At 39.7% G+C, this 17,435-nt stretch overlaps 1 long non-coding RNA gene across 1 annotated transcript; it reads left to right on the top strand.

Annotated features, from left to right (window-relative positions):
• Positions 1-6,712: 6,712 nt before the first annotated feature.
• LOC140854828 (uncharacterized) lies at positions 6,713-10,050 on the top strand. The gene is made up of 2 exons (XR_012137954.1): positions 6,713-9,639; positions 9,732-10,050. It is a non-coding gene; the product is annotated as an uncharacterized lncRNA (long non-coding RNA).
• Positions 10,051-17,435: the final 7,385 nt, after the last annotated feature.

The following is a 17,435-nucleotide window of genomic DNA, read 5'->3' as shown; positions in this document are numbered from 1 at the left end:
ACTTAATTAAAATTAAGTCGGTATAAATAGTCATTCAATCGATTTTTATAGTGAAAGCCGAGATATAGTCAGTGTATCGATTTTTACAGTAAAAAATCGAAATATAATCGATAGGAGTTGACCATCCATTTGTCGGTTTAATATCACTTCATAGTTGATCAAAATTTTTGTGATTCTGAAATTCAATGTTTTATTCTGAATACTGTACATATGAACAACTTTATTAGTGATACATCTTTAAGTTGTCAGTATTCCACATTCGTGGAATAGCTATTTTTTCAAAAATTTCTAGCCAATATGCGTCCGGTCTAAGTATTTCAATTATTCTGTAAGGTCCTTTTTAATTTGAAAAAAAAATTTCCTAGTCCAAAGGCTTTGAGACTTCTGTCTTTCTTAGGATCAGGTCTCCTGAATGGAAGACCTTCGGTTTAACTTTTGCATTATAATATTGGGCTATACTTTGTTGATATGCTGCCATCCGAATTTGAGCTTATTATCAAACTTTTGGAAGTAAGTCTAGATCGGCTCTCTAATACTCTAAATTGTTCGGCTCATTGTATTGTTCCACCCTTACGATGGTACTCCGATCTCAAGTGGGATCATCACTTCTGTTCCATAAGTGACAATTCTCCCATTGGTATGCGAGGAGGCATTCGATATGTCCATAAAATTAGATATAGCTCTTCCATCTAGAGGTCTTTAGCTTCATTCAGTCTGATTTTGAGTCCATGTAGAATTATTCGATTTGTCATTTTTACTTCACTGTTGGATTATGGATAGCCGACTAATGTGAGTTTGTGTATAATATGAAATTTCATATAAAACTTTTTAAAGTTTTGATTATCAAATTATCGATCATTGTCAGTGATGATGGTGTATGGTAGACCGAATCTGCATATGATTGATTTCTGAATGAAGTCTTCCATCTTACTTTCAGTAATTTGTGCCAGAGATTTAGCTTCCACTCATTTGGTGAAATAATTAATTGTGACCACTATGAACTTTCTCTGACCAGATGTCGGAGGGAAAGGACCAAGTATGTCAATTCTCCATTGTGTAAAGGGCCATGGTGCAATAATTGATATCAACTGACTGATCGATTGGTGTTGTATATTTGTATATTTCTGATATGGTTCATACCTTCAGATAAGTTCAGCTGCATCTTTCTTTATGGTGGACCAGTAATATCTTTGTCGTAAGACCTTGTAAGCCAAATATTTATCCTCCAAGTGATTTTCATAAATTTCTTCATAAATTTTTCTAAGTGCATAATTGACATCTGTCGGTCCCAAATACTTCAGTAAGGAGAGAGAGAATGACCTCTTATATAGTTGACCATTCATCAAAATGTATTGTGAGGCCGTCCATCTGAGTCGTTTGACTTTTGAGAAATCTGTAGGTAGAGTTTCATCAGTTAAGTATTGGACAATCGGATCCATCCAGCTTGGTTCATAATTGATTTGTAGCACTTTTTTGATTTTATTAATACTTGACTATTCAAGGCATTCGACGAATATCCGATCCAGCGAGTTGAAAGGAGTGGTTGCGAGTCACGAAAGTGCATTGGCTCGAGTACTTTCTGTCCTTGGAATGTGAAAGATCTCAAAATATTTTAGGGTTGACATTAGATCTTTCATTTCTGAAGATACTTCATTATAATGGGGTCTTGAGCTTCAAATTCACCCTTGACTTATCCAGCAATCAATTGTGAGTTGGTGAAAACCTTCAGGCGATCAATATCAAGCTCCTTGACAATCTTTAAATCAACTAAGAGTACTTCATATTCGGCTTGATTATTCGAAGTTTTAAAATTAAATCGAAGGACATATTTAGTTATAACTTCTTCGGAATTGATGAGAATGAGAATAGCTCCACTGTCTTGTGCATTAGATGCTCCATCAATATGTAGCACCCATATCGATGTTAAGTCGGACTTGAAAGTTATAGTTTGCTTTATTTTATTGTTGAATTCATCCTCAGGATTATTATCTGGAATTGTACACTCGACGATGAAGTCAGCCAAAACTTGCATCTTTATTGATGGATGTGGACGATATTGTATATCAAATTTGCTAAGCTTTATCATCCATTTTGGCATTCGACCTAAAGTATCAGGCCGGTATAAAATTATCTTCAATGGTTGATTTGTCAAGACGATGATAGAATATACTTGAAAGTATGGACGAAGTCGTTATGATGATATAATTAAAGCGTAGATCATCTTCTCTGCTCTTGAATATCTTACTTTAGCATTGTAAAGCATCTTGCTAGTGTGGTAGATCAGTCATTGAATTCGATTTTCATTCTTTTGGATAAGCACCGAACTAACTACCTCTGTTGATGTCGTCAAGTAGAGATACAAAGTTTCTCCGACCTTTAGTTTTGTAAGCAATGATGGAGACGTTAGATATCTTTTGAGATCTTCAAAGGATTGTCGACACTCGTCTGATCATATGAAGTCATTTGATTATCTCAAAGTCTTGAAGAAGGGCGGACATCTTTCTGCCGACCTTAATATGAATCGACTAAGTGCGACGATCCTTCCATTGAATTGCTGTATCTCTTTCTTGGAGCTTGGATGCTTCATATTGATGATAGCTTTTATTTTCTTGAGATTGGTCTCTATTCTTCATTGTGATACAAGAAATCCGAAAAACTTCTCGGAAGTTACTCCGAATGTACACTTAGTCGGATTCAACTTCATCTGACGTTGTCGAAATGTGCTGAAGGCTTCTTCGAGATTCTGAATATGATCAATAATTTGAGAACTTTTTATCAGCATATCATCCATATAAACTTCTATATTTCATCCGATCTGTACCTTAAAGATTTTGTTAACTAGCCGTTGATATGTGGCTCCGATATTTTTTAAATCGAAAGGCATTATTTTATAACAGTAGATGTCTTTGTCGGTTATGAAGGCTGTGTGTTCTTCATCTTCAGATACCATCTAAATCTGATTGTATCCTACAAAGGCATCCATGAAGCTTAAGAGTCGGTATCCCGAAGTTGCATCAACTAGTTGATCAATCTTCAGTAAGGAGAAACTGTCCTTCGGACAAACTTTATTTAGATTTGTGTAGTTGATGCAGATTCTTTATTTTCTATTGATCTTTCTCACCATCACTATATTGGCGAGCCAATCGAGATAATTAGCTTCTCTGATGAAGTCAGCTGCGAGGAGCTTGTCAACTTCTTCGTCGATAATCTTCTGCCTTTCGAAAGCAAAAGATTTTTTCTTTTGTCTCATCAGCTTAACCTTTTAATCAATGTTTAGCCGATGGATTATTACCTCTAGATGAATGCCTGGCATGTCAATAGCCGACCAAGCAAAAATATCGACGTTTATTCTTAGTAGATTTATTAGTTATTGCCGCTTCGAATCAGGCAACTGAGATCCAATTTGGACCGTCTTCTCAAGATCTTCTTCTTTTAGTGGGATAAAAATCAGTTGCTCGACTGGTTCACCCCTTTCTTCATTTTTTCTTTGATCCAATTTATCAACAGACAAAGAGTCTTCAGGTTGATTATTTTGTGTGAAAATCAGAAAGCAACATCGGACAAGTTGTTGATCTCCACGCATCTCTCCGACTTTATTTCTTGTTAGAAATCGGACTAGTAGATGATAAGTCGAGACTACTGCTCTCAGAGCATTAAGTCCAGATCATTCGAGTATGGCATTATAAGTCGAGAAAACTCAGACAACCGTGAATATCACAAGAATAGTATTCTGTTGTGGTTCAGTTCCTGCGATTAATAGGAGAGTGATTTCTTCTTCCACGATAATCGTGTTTCCTGTGAAACTGACTAATTGCGTCGAGACTCTCCTGAGTCGATCAGTCAGTAGTCACATTTGAAAGAAAATCGAGTAAAATAAAATATTAGTTGAGTTTTCATTATCTACTAAAATTTTTTTTACATCATAATTTACTATCATTGTCGAGACAATGATAGCATCATCATGGAGAGTTTGTATTCTTCGAACATCATCTTCCGAAAAGGTAATTACATTGTTGAGTCGTCGTTTCTTCGCCAACTCTTCTTCAGAAGTTGCCCCCCAGTTCTTCTGTCGTTTGGAGATCATGTTGATTACTCTCATCGTTGGTCAATTATTGAGTATCTCCTTAGTTTGCGATTGAGATTGTTAGTCGGTGGGAGGTTGAGTCGGACGATTTCGTCAGAATTTTTTGAGGTAGCCTCATCGAATCAAGGCCTCTATCTCATCCCTGAGCTGGATACACTATTCGATATCGTGATTGTGATCACGATGGAACCAACGGTACTTCTTCCTATCTCGACTCCTCGATGACGCTTTCATTGGTGGGGGGTGCTGTAAGTACTCCTCTCCTTCGATCTCTATCAAAATCTATGCATAAGGAGCAGAAAGAGGAGTATAGAAGTCATACTTACCGTAGCTGCTTAGCTTCGAACTCCGTTGTCGAGGTGAAGCTCGCTTATTAACAGTCAGCCTACTTGATTCGATCGGAGCTTTACTTTTCTTTTGTTTCTTCTTCTGACCTTTTTCATCTATCTGACGTCGGTCAAAAGTAGCTTCATCCGCACGAATGTACTTGTATGCGTGCTCCAAAAGTTCAGCATAGCTCCAAGGAAGAGTTTTATCTAGAGAGTAGGTGAATCTCGATCCCCTCAGATCTCTCTTCATGGCCGATATGGCCATATCTTCATTGAGGCCTCTGACCTCAAGTGTGGCTGTATTGAAACGAGCCACAAAGTCTCTCAACGTCTCTGTCTCACCTTGCTTGATAGAGAAGAGACTGTCTGATGTTCGTGGCGGCCTTCGGCTAGTACTGAAGTAGGCCATGAAAGAATATTCAAGCTGCTCAAAAGAGTTAATGCTTCTCGACTAAAGCTCGAAATACCAGGCTCAAGCAGCCTTCCGAAGAGTTACCGAAAGCCAATGATGCATAAGAGGGCATCAGTTATCTCTTAGCTCATCTGAAAGCCTTATAGCTCTCCAAGTGGTCGATCGGGTCGGTGGAGCCATCATATGGCTCCATCTGTGGCATTTTGAATCGAGAGGGAATCGATTTATCTAAGATGCACCGAGAGAGAGGCTGGGCAGTGTGAAAGTCATAGTCACTGAAAGACTTCCAACCTTCCACCTAAAGTCGAGCAAGCTGGTGGTCAATCTCCTTGAACTTACGTTCATAGTCGTCAAGCCGTCATTACTGAAAAACTCCAGGGGTATAACCCCCTGAAGAGCTCGAAGAGGGAGAAGCAGAAAGAGTCCTCGGCCTCTTTCCTTTCTTGATGCTATGTACATGGGAAGGAGAGGGAGAATGTCGTGAATGATGAGTAGCACGACGGGAGTGCCGAGAATGTAGTTGTCCATCTCGATAAGAATGCCGAGATGGTCACCGCTCTGGAGATGAGGAGGGCGAGTGCCGTAGTGGACGGCAACTGTGCCTAGATGGCACTGACTGAGCCACCGACTGCTCCACCGATGGCTGCTGCTGATGGAGGTTTTGGATCGCTTCCGTCAAAACCTTTATTTGCTCCTGAGTGCAACAATCTATGCGTCTATGGTGACTACAAGATGCAAAGAACTGGGCTCTACCACTGAAGGTGGGAGGGAACATCTTCCCAGTGGGAAGACTGTCTCGTCGATCCCGTCGAGTGCTGGGCTCTGATTTTTTGCATGATTGATTGTATCATTTTTTTTTCTTCCTAGCGCGCCAATCTGTTGCGGTCAATCCTCTGTCGCCTGTCGCCGGTGAAGAGCACCTGCAAAATAAAGTCTCCTCAGATCAGAATTGTATCCGACGGAGACCCTCTGATGCTTAAGTCAGTGGAGAGTTGGTGAACAACAGATAACGAGTAATTGAAATAGCAGGGTGTTAGCCCAGAATTGTCTTATCCGTGTTGTTCATTTACCTCTCTTTTATAAATGATTCTGATATAACTGTCGAGCACGCGGTCCCACTTTTTATGGCGCTAAATTATCGGACCATAATCATGGAGTTAGTGGATTATTTATTCTCACTAATGATCGTGACACGTAGTCGATAACCGTTCATAATGATTAGGATGTGTTGAGAAGATAGGTCGACTATATATCGGTAATAGTGATAAGTCGGTAGTCCTGAAGATCTGAATGAGCATCGGTCAGTAACTCTGATATGCCGATGATTTTCGATCGGAGGTTAACCAAATTATCCATTATTGGTTGATAGTAGCTAACTGTCGGTCGGTCAATTGATTGTTAGTCGGAGTAATGTGTTTATAAGACCGACGTATAGTCGGAGTCGGGGTCGGTTGAATTGTCCCAACAATACCAAAATAGTTATCCTAGCATGTGAATATCAAAAAGATCGGTCTAGTAGCCAAAATATGCTTATAAAAAGAAAATTATAACTAACAAGATGTATCATCTAAGCAATTAAATAGATGTTACAGTCACACAAAGGATCTCAAGCATATCAATCACAAATCAAATTTCCTAGCCAACAGAGAGGACCAAAAAGTTGTGGCGGTACCAACACAGTTATCCAAGCATGTGAAAATTGGAAAAATGGGTCTAGTAGCAAAAATACACTAAAAAAAGGAAAAATGTATACTTAATGTGGGATGTTTCATCTAAGCAATCAAATAGATGCTGCAGTCAAACAAAGGATCTAATGTTAGATGATGATGATGTAAGCATACTGAAGGTAACTTGTACAGATATCATAAATCAGGACAGTTAGGAAACCAAATTTTAGAGGAGGGAAACATGGTCAGCTAGATCCACCAATTTACATGAAATGACTCTCCAACTTCCAAAGCCGCTTAACAACTTAAGTTGCAGCCCGCCCTTGCAGAGCAGACCTTTTCCTTGGTTGTTTTAACTGTGGATGAGGTTTCTTGGATTGGGCCATGTGGCACACCACTTTAAAGTGCACAGCCCCTGTGAAAATCTGAGAGTACCAGTCTCAAGCCTGGCTTCGAACACCTTTCTTGCGACAACTTTCTCCACTCTTTCCTTTCTTGCTCCCCCGTTCACACTATTTGGATCGACGCAAGCCTCGCTGCCTACATTCTTCATTCTGTTCCTCTTACCGGTCGCAGTATTACCATCCTTTGCTACAGGGAGAAAACACAAACTTGGACTGCTATTAGCCATGCAGGCTTCTAAAGTAGCCGTTTTGCAGTCCTTATGCAGACCAGAGAACATTCACCGTCCATTTTACCTTTCCTCCTTTTCCGAGGACTTAAAAACATGGCTTCATTTAAAGGAACAAAGATGCGGGCTTATTCACTGCATCCCCTTTAAAAGTCTTTCTATCTGCATCACCGTCCATTTTCCTCCTTACTCACATCCTGTGCGAGTGAAACCGTATTTATTTTAAATTCAGTGGAAGAGTATCCAAAGTAGATTTCTAATTCTTCCACTTAAACTTCTATGCAAGTCAAACAGCATTTTTCTGTTGTCTTGAAGAGTACATAAACCAGAAGCCAGACCCAAGAACTTCTTTGAGAGGCTCAAATTCAAAGAAACTTTCCGAATTTCACCAATTCATCACTAGAATCCACATGATCTCCTACTCTTATTCGACTCAATATCTCGGTACCGTCGTCATGCAATTGATCAAAGACATTGGACTTGACCTTGTTCGCTAGGAGACTTCTTGAGAATAGAAAGGAATGGTAAGAGATTCTAGTGGCTCTAAAAGGACCGAGGGTTACCTCTTCGATCGATTTCATCGAAGAAAACCTCGGCAATGCGGTAATCGACGCCTTGTGCCGGACACTTATATCAACCGAAAGAAGCGAATTTTCCGATAGGACTCCCATCAGGTGGGCGGAGAGAATTCTTCTTGAAGAGGAGGAAACGGAGGAGCCACCGGAGGAGAAGGTAGAACTTGTCCAGGTGGAGGCGGTCTATGCCAGCCCACTAGCGGGGGATGGTGGAGAGGAAGGCGGCGAGGGCTCGAGGAGGGAGGCTAGGCGGCCGATGAGGTGGCCCTGGACGCGCGAGCTTGTTGGCATGCCAGAGGAGCTCGTCGGAGAAGGATTCGGCCGAGCCACGTCCTGAGGAGGCGGAGGGTCCAGCATCCGGTTCACTACCTAGGGGACCATTGTCTCTTTATTTATTTATTTTATGCTCTGAGATGCCATCTATCTTTCTAAAGGTTGCTATTCAACACAAAATGTTAAAGACCTACCAATCCAGCTCTAGGGAGCCGATCATTTCTCACATCCTGTTTGCTGATCACTGTCTGTTATTCCCCAGGCGTCGATCCATGATGCCTTTTACGTGAAGCTCAGTCTTGATGCTTGCTGCCATTTCTCCGGTCAGGTGGTCAATGCTGCAAAATCTCTTTTTATTTGGTCCTTCTACTCTTTGAAGATCAAGATAAATCATTAGTTATCTCTTCAACATGCCTATCAAAAGAGATGGCTATAAATACTTGGGTGTCCCCCCTCTCTACAAGAAACTTGCCATCTTTGATTTCTTGTTAGACCAACTTCTTATTAAGATTGCTGGCTGGAAGTAGAGGGCCCTCTCCTTTGCAGGGAGAGCAACCCTTCTACAAAACATCCTTTCATCTTTGCCCATCTATACTATGTCTCGTGTGCATGTTCTCTCTATTTTAAAGAATCTTGGGAAAGAGTATAGAGTTTTTCTATAGGGCCACTCTATGAATCAACGGTGGACCCATCTCACCTCTTGGAACATTCTGTAATTCTAGAAGTATTGGTGGTATTGGCCTGTCATCCCTCCACACAAGACAACAAGCTCTCCTCTGCAAGATAGTATCCAACCTAGTTCTTCATCCTAATACTTTGTGGGCGCAGGTGGTGAAAGCTAAATACAAATTCCCTGGGTCCTGATTTTTTATAGCAAGCTAAGGATATGCTTTATCATTCGGGTGATCATTTGTCGCCATGGCTTCAAAATTCGAGATCAATTTCAATGGGCACAGGTAATAACCAATCTATCAATATGGCTGAAGATCCTTGGCTCTCTAATCTTCCTTTGAGTCAGTGGCCCACACATGTTAGCTCCGAAATTGACTTGACTTGGTGCTTTTATCTCTTAATATATAACTGCTGATCGCAACTGGGATTTGGCTAGGCTTGCGGAACTCTTTTCTACTGATATGATGACCTCTATTTCTAAAATCCCCATAGTGCAAGGAATGTGGCCTGATCAGTCAGTTTGGAGCCAAAGCAAATCTAGTTGTGTCTCCTTAAAAGGTATGTCGCATGTTCCATCTTTGCCCAGATTAACTAATGAGTCAACTAATTTCAGTTGGATTTGGAATTTGGATGTTGCTATGAGGGTGAAGTTCTTTCGGTGGAAAGTTTTATGGCAAAGAATTCCTTGTAAACAGGTCTTAAATAGGTGAGGTATTCTTCATAATGACCAAATCTTTGGTGATCTTTGTCAGGGGACCATTTAAAGATTGTGATCATGTTGTGGTTTCATGCCAATTTGCTTTCTCTTGTTGGTCCTTGCTAATGAAATGTCTCTTATCTTTCATCCCCTACTCTTTGGAAGCGCTTGCTGACCATTTAGCTTGTGCAAATGTGGACAACAGGATCAAATCCTTGCGTGCCAATATGGTCTGCCTGATCTGTGGAGCTAGAAATCAAAGAATCTTTCAAAAGGACTCCATACAACCGACAGCTCTGGTAAGACAAAGCAAAACCCTCTTGCTTGATCTAGTTGTCGGCGATCATGGTGCTCTCGGTGCTTGATCTATGCTGCTGTGTTTTATTGTCAGGAAATTTGGCTTCAAGGTGACTCTACAACCGTCATAGCATGGATCTCTAGGCCCCCTTCTGGCAAATTCACGAATCCTTTATTAAAGGACATTCTTGCATGGAAGAAGTTTCGCAACACCTTCCAAATCTCACACAATCACTGGGAAGGCAACCCAGCTGCCGACTAGATCGCTAGTCCAGCCATTCATGGGGACTTCTTGCTTCAAAAAGATGAAGGCATTCCATCAAATTTAAGTAGGATTTTGAAGGGTGATGTACCCATTACTTCTTTTCGTACACATTATTAGCTTTTCCTATTTGTATAGTTTTCTTTCGATCCTCATCCTGTACCAAAAAAAAAAACCCACAAAAGATGGAGCTGGCTCCCTATTCCCAGCCCTCTATCCTACCCCGAGCGTTACATATTAAAAATTCCAGCCAGATCTCTTGCATGACAATGGCACAAGATAGTTCCAAACAGTTTCTTTAATGTCAATTCCAAGAAACAGAATGATATGACATGGAACATCATTGAGAGTGGAATTCACCGGCCTCCTTACCTTTCACAAACTGCCTACCTTGTCTCTTCTCCTCCCAACTGCAAATAATATTCAAATCCCCCATAATTGCCATATGTAAGCATGTTTCCTTCAATCTGCTTACTTCCTACTATAATTCTCAGTTATTTTCAGTTATATTCAAAATTCAAAGTTCAACGTGCATGATAAATTGGCTTACAACGTGAACAACGTGCTTGATATCTGGTCGAGAATAGTCAAATAAATCGAGGCGCAAAGAAGCTGTTGATGGCGAGTAGAATCAATAAGCGACTCGCCGTCTGTGGGATAAAGATTTTGATGAAGCTCCATTGAAGCATCAACCATGCGAGAATTGGTCACGTAGGAATAACTTATCAAGTTAGAAGTTTACTTTTGTTGTGACAACAAATATGCTCTACGAGGGAAAGCAGAATCAAGGCCCAAAAAATGGAGAAAAGAGCCGAGGTCCTTCATCTCAAACTAATGCTGAGAGTGTTCCTATGGAAGCATCATAGTTAGTAATGATCATATCATTGATATGCAGAAGAAGAATACTATGTGAGAATGATCATGACATGAGAGCATAAAGATGATAACCCTCAATTACTACTAGCTGAAGGATGGCACTTTGAAAATGCTCCAACTGTTGAGACAATCGGCTTTGCTCTCCCGGATTCTATGTCGGCTCCCATATTTGAGATTGACCTTTGCTCCATACCTATATAAGAAGAGCCAATAGATCCCAAAAGAGGAAGCTTTGGAAGAGAAGAAACATCTAGAATTTAGCTCTCATGAGAGTCATCTGCCCGAAGCAGAGTCATTATGGCAAAGTCATCATAGATGAACTTGAGTCATCATAATAGAAGCAACATCTTCATGGCATGACCGACTGACCATCTTTATAGCCGACTGACCATCTTCATGTTATAGCCGACTGACCATCTTCATGGCTGACTGACTATTTTCATGACATAGCTGACTGACTATCTTCATGGCTGACTGATCATTTTCATAGCATGACCGACTGACCATCTTCATGTCATGGCCGACTGATCATTTTCATGACCAAACCAGTATCAAAATGACCGACTATCAAACAACTGACTGCCGACTGTCAAACAGCGAACTGCCAAATATATAATCATGATACTATAATCGTGAGTAATAACTATATGCCACGATCGTTAGTGGACATAAATTGCTCACTAATCCATGATTATGGTCCGATAATCGAGGTAACTATCTCTTAGTGCCATAAAAAGTGGGATCACGTGCTCGACGGTTACATCCGAGTCACCTATAAAAGGGAAGTAAGGAAACTGGCAAGGAGTAAGACACTTCTAAGCTAACACTTTGTCATTTTGAATATTTTATCTGCTGTTCATTACTTCCCACTGACTTAAGTATCGGAGGATCCCCATCGGACATAATTTCAGTCTGTAGACTTTTTTTACAGGTTGTTCTTCGTCGGAGCTAGGCGCAATAGAAAATTGACCACAACAGATTGGCGCATCAGGAAGGAGGGCAAAAATCTAATTATCATGGCGAAAATGAGAGCCCAGAATATTTTCACGGCTCTGCTTGGCAATCTTTCTATCGGAAAGATCCCCCACCTCCACCGGTAGAGCCCACTTCTTCGCGTCCAATCATCATCGTGGACGCTCAGTAATTTGCTGCCATCGTGCAGCAAATAAAGATGCTGATAGAGGATAGTTCACAACTTCTAGCAACAATCGAAGGAGTTCTCACCGACCTCGATTGTTCCCTCAAATCGACATCGCCGACCATTAACAGTCCTGTCTCGACATAGCTAACAATCGATGGTGGTGCAATCTCGACCGTTTTCTCATCGACAGGATGGGCCACACTACTCAGTCCATCACTCTCAATATGTCGATCGCCACCTATTCTCCCCACAAAATTGATAAAAGAAAACGACAATGTTCTTTTCCTTCCTCATCCAACAAAAGTTTTACTCATGGGTGTTCTCTCTGAGAGGATTTCCAGCGTATGAACAACTACGAGTGGAAGCTCTAAGAGCTAGATCATCAAATTAAAAAGCTACAAAATGACTAAACGATGAGACTTCGAGAGGACAGACATTTGGAAAGCTTCTTTAAATGATGAATCGACCGTGATCGATGATTTTGAAAGCTTCTCCAAATGACAAATCGATCATGATCGACAATTCATAAAGTTACTCCAAACGATGAATCGATCGTGATCGATGATACGAAAAGCTTCCTTCAAACGATGAATCTATCCTGATCGACGATTCAGAAAGTTTCTCCAAATAATAATTATACTCCTCTATAATAGAATGACTTACGATCATATTCTGGATCAATGAAATAATCTACAATAATATTCCTCTATGGTGGAACAATATGCCGACTCGACTTCGATCGGATGGAACAATATACAGACTCAATTTTGGTCGGACAGAATAACATGCCGACTCGACTCCGATCGAATGGAATAATATGCTGACTCGACTGTGGTCGGACGAAATAATATGCTGACTCGATTACGATCGAACGAAATAACATGCCAACTCGACTCTGAGCGAACGAAATAATATGCCGATTCGACTTCGATCGGATGGAACAACATGTCGACTCGACTCTGATCGGATAGAACAATATGCCGACTCGACTCGTATCGGATGGAGCAACATGCCGACTCAACTATGGTCAGGCGAAACAACATATCGACTCGATTGCGGTCGGACGAAACAGTATGCCGACTCGACTACGATCGAATGGAACAAGATACCGACTTGATTTTGGTCAGACAAAATAACATGCCGACTCGACTCTGATCGGACGGAATAAGATGCCGACTCGAATGCGATCCGATGGAACAATGCTGACTCGACTACGGTTGGACGCAACAATATATCGACTCAATTATGTTCGGATTGAACAATATGCCGACTCAAATACAGTCGGATGGAACAATATACCGACTCGATTACGGTTGGACGGAATAATATACCGACTCGATTACGATCGGTCAGAAGAATATACCAACTCGACTCCAGTCAGTCAGAAAGTATTCAACGATAATCACATTCAAAGAGACAACACAAAAAAAAATTTCTTTCACTACGAACTGAAGGCTACAAAATCGAACTAAGGTCCGATAATAATTTTTTTTTATTATCAACTAAAATGACCACAGAATTGGGACTCAAAGTTATGGCAGAAGATATGTTGACTCTCATCGTCTAATGCGTCAAGCCACCTTAAACTTGAGAGTGGGGCCAACTGTTAGGACAATCGGATTTGCTCCCTCCGATTCTACATCAGCTCTCATATTTGAGATCGGCTCTTTGTTCCATAACTATATAAGAAGAGCCAAACGATCCTAAAAGAGAAGGCTCTGGAAGAGAAGAAACTTTTAGAATTTAGCCCTCATAAGAATTATCTGACCGAAGTAGAATCATTATGGCAGAGTTATCATGACTGAACTTGAGTCATCATGGCAAAAGCAACATTTTCATGGCATGGCCAACTGACCATCTTCATGGCTGACTGACCATCTTCATGTCATGGCCAACTGACCATCTTTATGGCCGACTGACCATCTTCATGGCATAGCCGACTGACCATCTTTTTATCATGGCTGACTGATCATCTTCATGACCGACTGACCATCTTCATAGCATGACCGACTGACCATCTTCATGGCATGACCGACTGACCATTTTCATGATCGACTGACTATTTTCATGACCAAACTAGCATCATAATGGCCGACTGTCAAATAATCGATTGTTGACTGTCAAATGGTCGATTGTCAAACAGCCGACTACCAAATATATAATTATGATACTACAATCGTAGGTAATAACTATATGCTACGATTGTTAGTGAACATAAATTGCCCACTAACTCTATGATTATAGCCCGATAATCGGGATAAATATACCATAGTACCATAAAAGCGGGACCACATGCTCGACGGTTACATCTGAGTCACCTATAAAAGGAAGATAAGAGAACAGGCACGGGATAAGATACTTTTGGACTAACACTTTGTCATTTTGAATATTTTATCTGCTGTTCACCACTTTCTAATGACTTAAGCATCGGAGGGTCCTCGTCGGACATAATTCTGATCTGAGGACTTCTTTTGCAGATTGCCTTTCGTCAGAGCTAGGGCAACAAAGAATTGGCCGCAACACCAACGAATCATGAGGTGCCTACTTGAGTCCATCAAACTGCTTGGGTCTACAAAGAGCTTGGTCTAACAAGTACCATGGCACTAGCTCAAGGACTAAGACCGTCACTTTGTGCAAATTAAAACAATGCCAAAGGTTAAGCATGTCCTCGATCTACCCCTTCTAGGATCTTGGATTGCTCTAACCATAAGTAGATATAATGACCTTTTTTTTTTTTTTGTTGCTCTCCTCTTATCTCGTTTCTATTCAATCATATCTTTCGGTTACAGTCTGCCACTGAAATTGCAAATAGTTAATGGAAACGTCTATATAAGTGCATGAATAAATTGCTAAAGGGAACTTTAAGGTTCAGATTTGTCATCTATTTCCAAATGTTGACGTGTAACTTTAGGAATCAGCAGAGCTTGAAATGTGAATCAAAGATTGATTTAGTAATAGCATTAGGGGCCGGTAGGGAAAGTTTGGTAGGTTGGCTAAGGTTAATTTAAAATAGAGATGTCTTATCCTAGAAGCAACCAAGTGACAAAGAAGTGAAAGAACTAGGAGGATGCTTAAATGATCTTCAAACTTGTTCAACCCACAGTTTTTTTTGCATCATCAAGGACTAAATTTGTAAAGGTCTAGAACCTAATATTTATACTAAAATGGAAGCTTTACTTATGTAGACTTCTCCATTTGCTATGTGGCATTTTTCATATGGATACTAATATTAATGATGGAAGTTAAATCCTTCTCTCATTGCACATTATGATTAATATTTGTTAACTAAATTGACTTTTAATTAAAGTCATGTATTAATTATTTGCAAGCTATCTATGTGCATACTAATACTAATTACAAGATTTAAATCCTTCTCACATTCCATTTTACCATTAATAAGGCGAAATCCATGAGATTAAAGAGCTAATGCTATAAATACATAAAAATAATTACATGCTATAGCATAATGCTTTTTAATTTATTATATAAATACTATAACAATTAAGAAAAAAGTTATATAACAATTGAAATAAATCTATAATATTTATAATTTATTTGATATAATATAACAATTATATATAAAAAAATATATAACATATATTTTTATTTATAACAAAAATATATTTAATATTTCAATAACAATAATATGCTTATAAGTTAGCCTTTGTTCAATGTCAAATGATGAAGGTCTTGGCCTAACAAACACAATAGTGCAAGTTCAAGACTAAGGCAACTACTTTGTGCAAAAACAATGTCAAAGATTTTGTATGTCTCCGATCTACCATTGCTAAGATCCTGGATTGTTGGGACCGTATAACGAGATAATGACCTTTTTCATTTCTCTCTTTTTGCTTGTGATCTATCTCCAAACTTTGACATATAATTTGAGAAACTAGCCGAGCTTGGATGTGAGTCAAAGATTAATTTGATAATAACACTGATGACAAATTGCGATGAACATGCTTAAAAATGATTTATTTTTGTAAAAAAAAAATTCAAAACTTATTCAACTGATAATTATCGCACTAAGTTGGTACATATTCTAAATCTAATCTATTATATATATGTGCGTGTGTTAAAAGGGAGGTCATTCTTGTGTTGAGCTTTCCACATCACTTTGGTACCCGTAACAGTGACAAGATTTAAATATTGAAAGTTACATATTAATTAAAACAATATATTAATTAATTATAAGTTATAGAATAATGATGTTTAATCATTGGAGACATAAATATTTATATTAATGATGAGATTTAAATCATTCTCAATTCCACATTATCATTAATGAAATGAAACTCATATATCAATTAAGTCGATAGGACAAGAAAGCTGCTATTGAAAATAAAAATAAACAATTACATGCTATAGCATAATGATTTTAAATTTATATAATTATAATAATAATAAACTTATGTAATAGTTGAAATAAATATATCTAACATTCATAATTTATTTAATATAATAGAATAATTATATATAACAAAAATATATAAAAATAAATATAGAAATATATATATTTTTTAAACAAGGCTGAAGATTGCTGGAGGTGGTAAAGTGTCCTCTATTGAAACCATATGTCCGTATTTAATCCGGCCATCACCCTAATTTTCACCGGGGCGTCCACTTCTTTATTTTTTTTGTTCTTTTTTCGGGAAAACCACAGTGGAGGGCCGGGTTAACCATGGGCTCTAATTACATCCAATGCACACGAGTCTGTCACCGATCTGTACGTTGAGAGTCGTAGGACATATGGACACATAACTGATACTGCCAACTGTTTCAGTTCTAATCCACCGGACGAGGGTCAACGCACGCTGACATTTATGATCTTTGACTGGCCCTAAACAGCAAAGCAGCGTACGACATATATTGCCAAAAAAAAAAAAAGGAAGCCTGACTTAATCAACTTCCCCCACTTTTGCACCCTCTCCTTACACAAGCCTCTCTTTCGTCCCCGCTAAGGAGGAGGGTGGAAACGCGGCACTTATTTTCTGGTCCACATACTGACATCACTCCGTAAAAAATTCGTATCCCTGTAGCGAATTTTAGCGCGACCAAGGCCGAAATTTTCCCGACCCGGGCGTGGTCCCCACACACTGGCTTTCGGCGCACGAAACCAGCCATCCGCTCCCGACCCCGTCCCAACATTACCCACGGGATGAAGATCGGTTGGCACGATACTTGATGCTAATCTAGGGAAAGTGAAGCGTACCCTAGCGAGGAGGAGGGCCGCGAGAAACTATACCCGTATTAGATGCTCTAATATAATATTTACAGTTAAATAATATTAAGCAATACACGCAAAAGGAGCCCATAATATGGACCTAAGCGGACAAATGTGCGGGTCCGGAGTGGGGGCCAGATGACCTCTCACTGGGGAGACTGGGTTTCGCGCGAATGAAGGATTCACCCTTGGATCATACACTGGCTTTTAAAGCTGTGACCGAGTTCGCATGCTTTGAGCTGTGCGGTGGATGATCCAACGGTGGATTCGCGCAAAGGAAGGTGGATCCTTCTTT

The sequence above is a fragment of the Elaeis guineensis genome, chromosome 1 (genome assembly GCF_000442705.2).
Source record: "Elaeis guineensis isolate ETL-2024a chromosome 1, EG11, whole genome shotgun sequence".
Lineage (NCBI taxonomy): Eukaryota > Viridiplantae > Streptophyta > Magnoliopsida > Arecales > Arecaceae > Elaeis > Elaeis guineensis.
The sequence above is the reverse complement of the archived record's forward strand: the minus strand, read 5'-3'. Positions and strand labels throughout refer to the sequence as shown.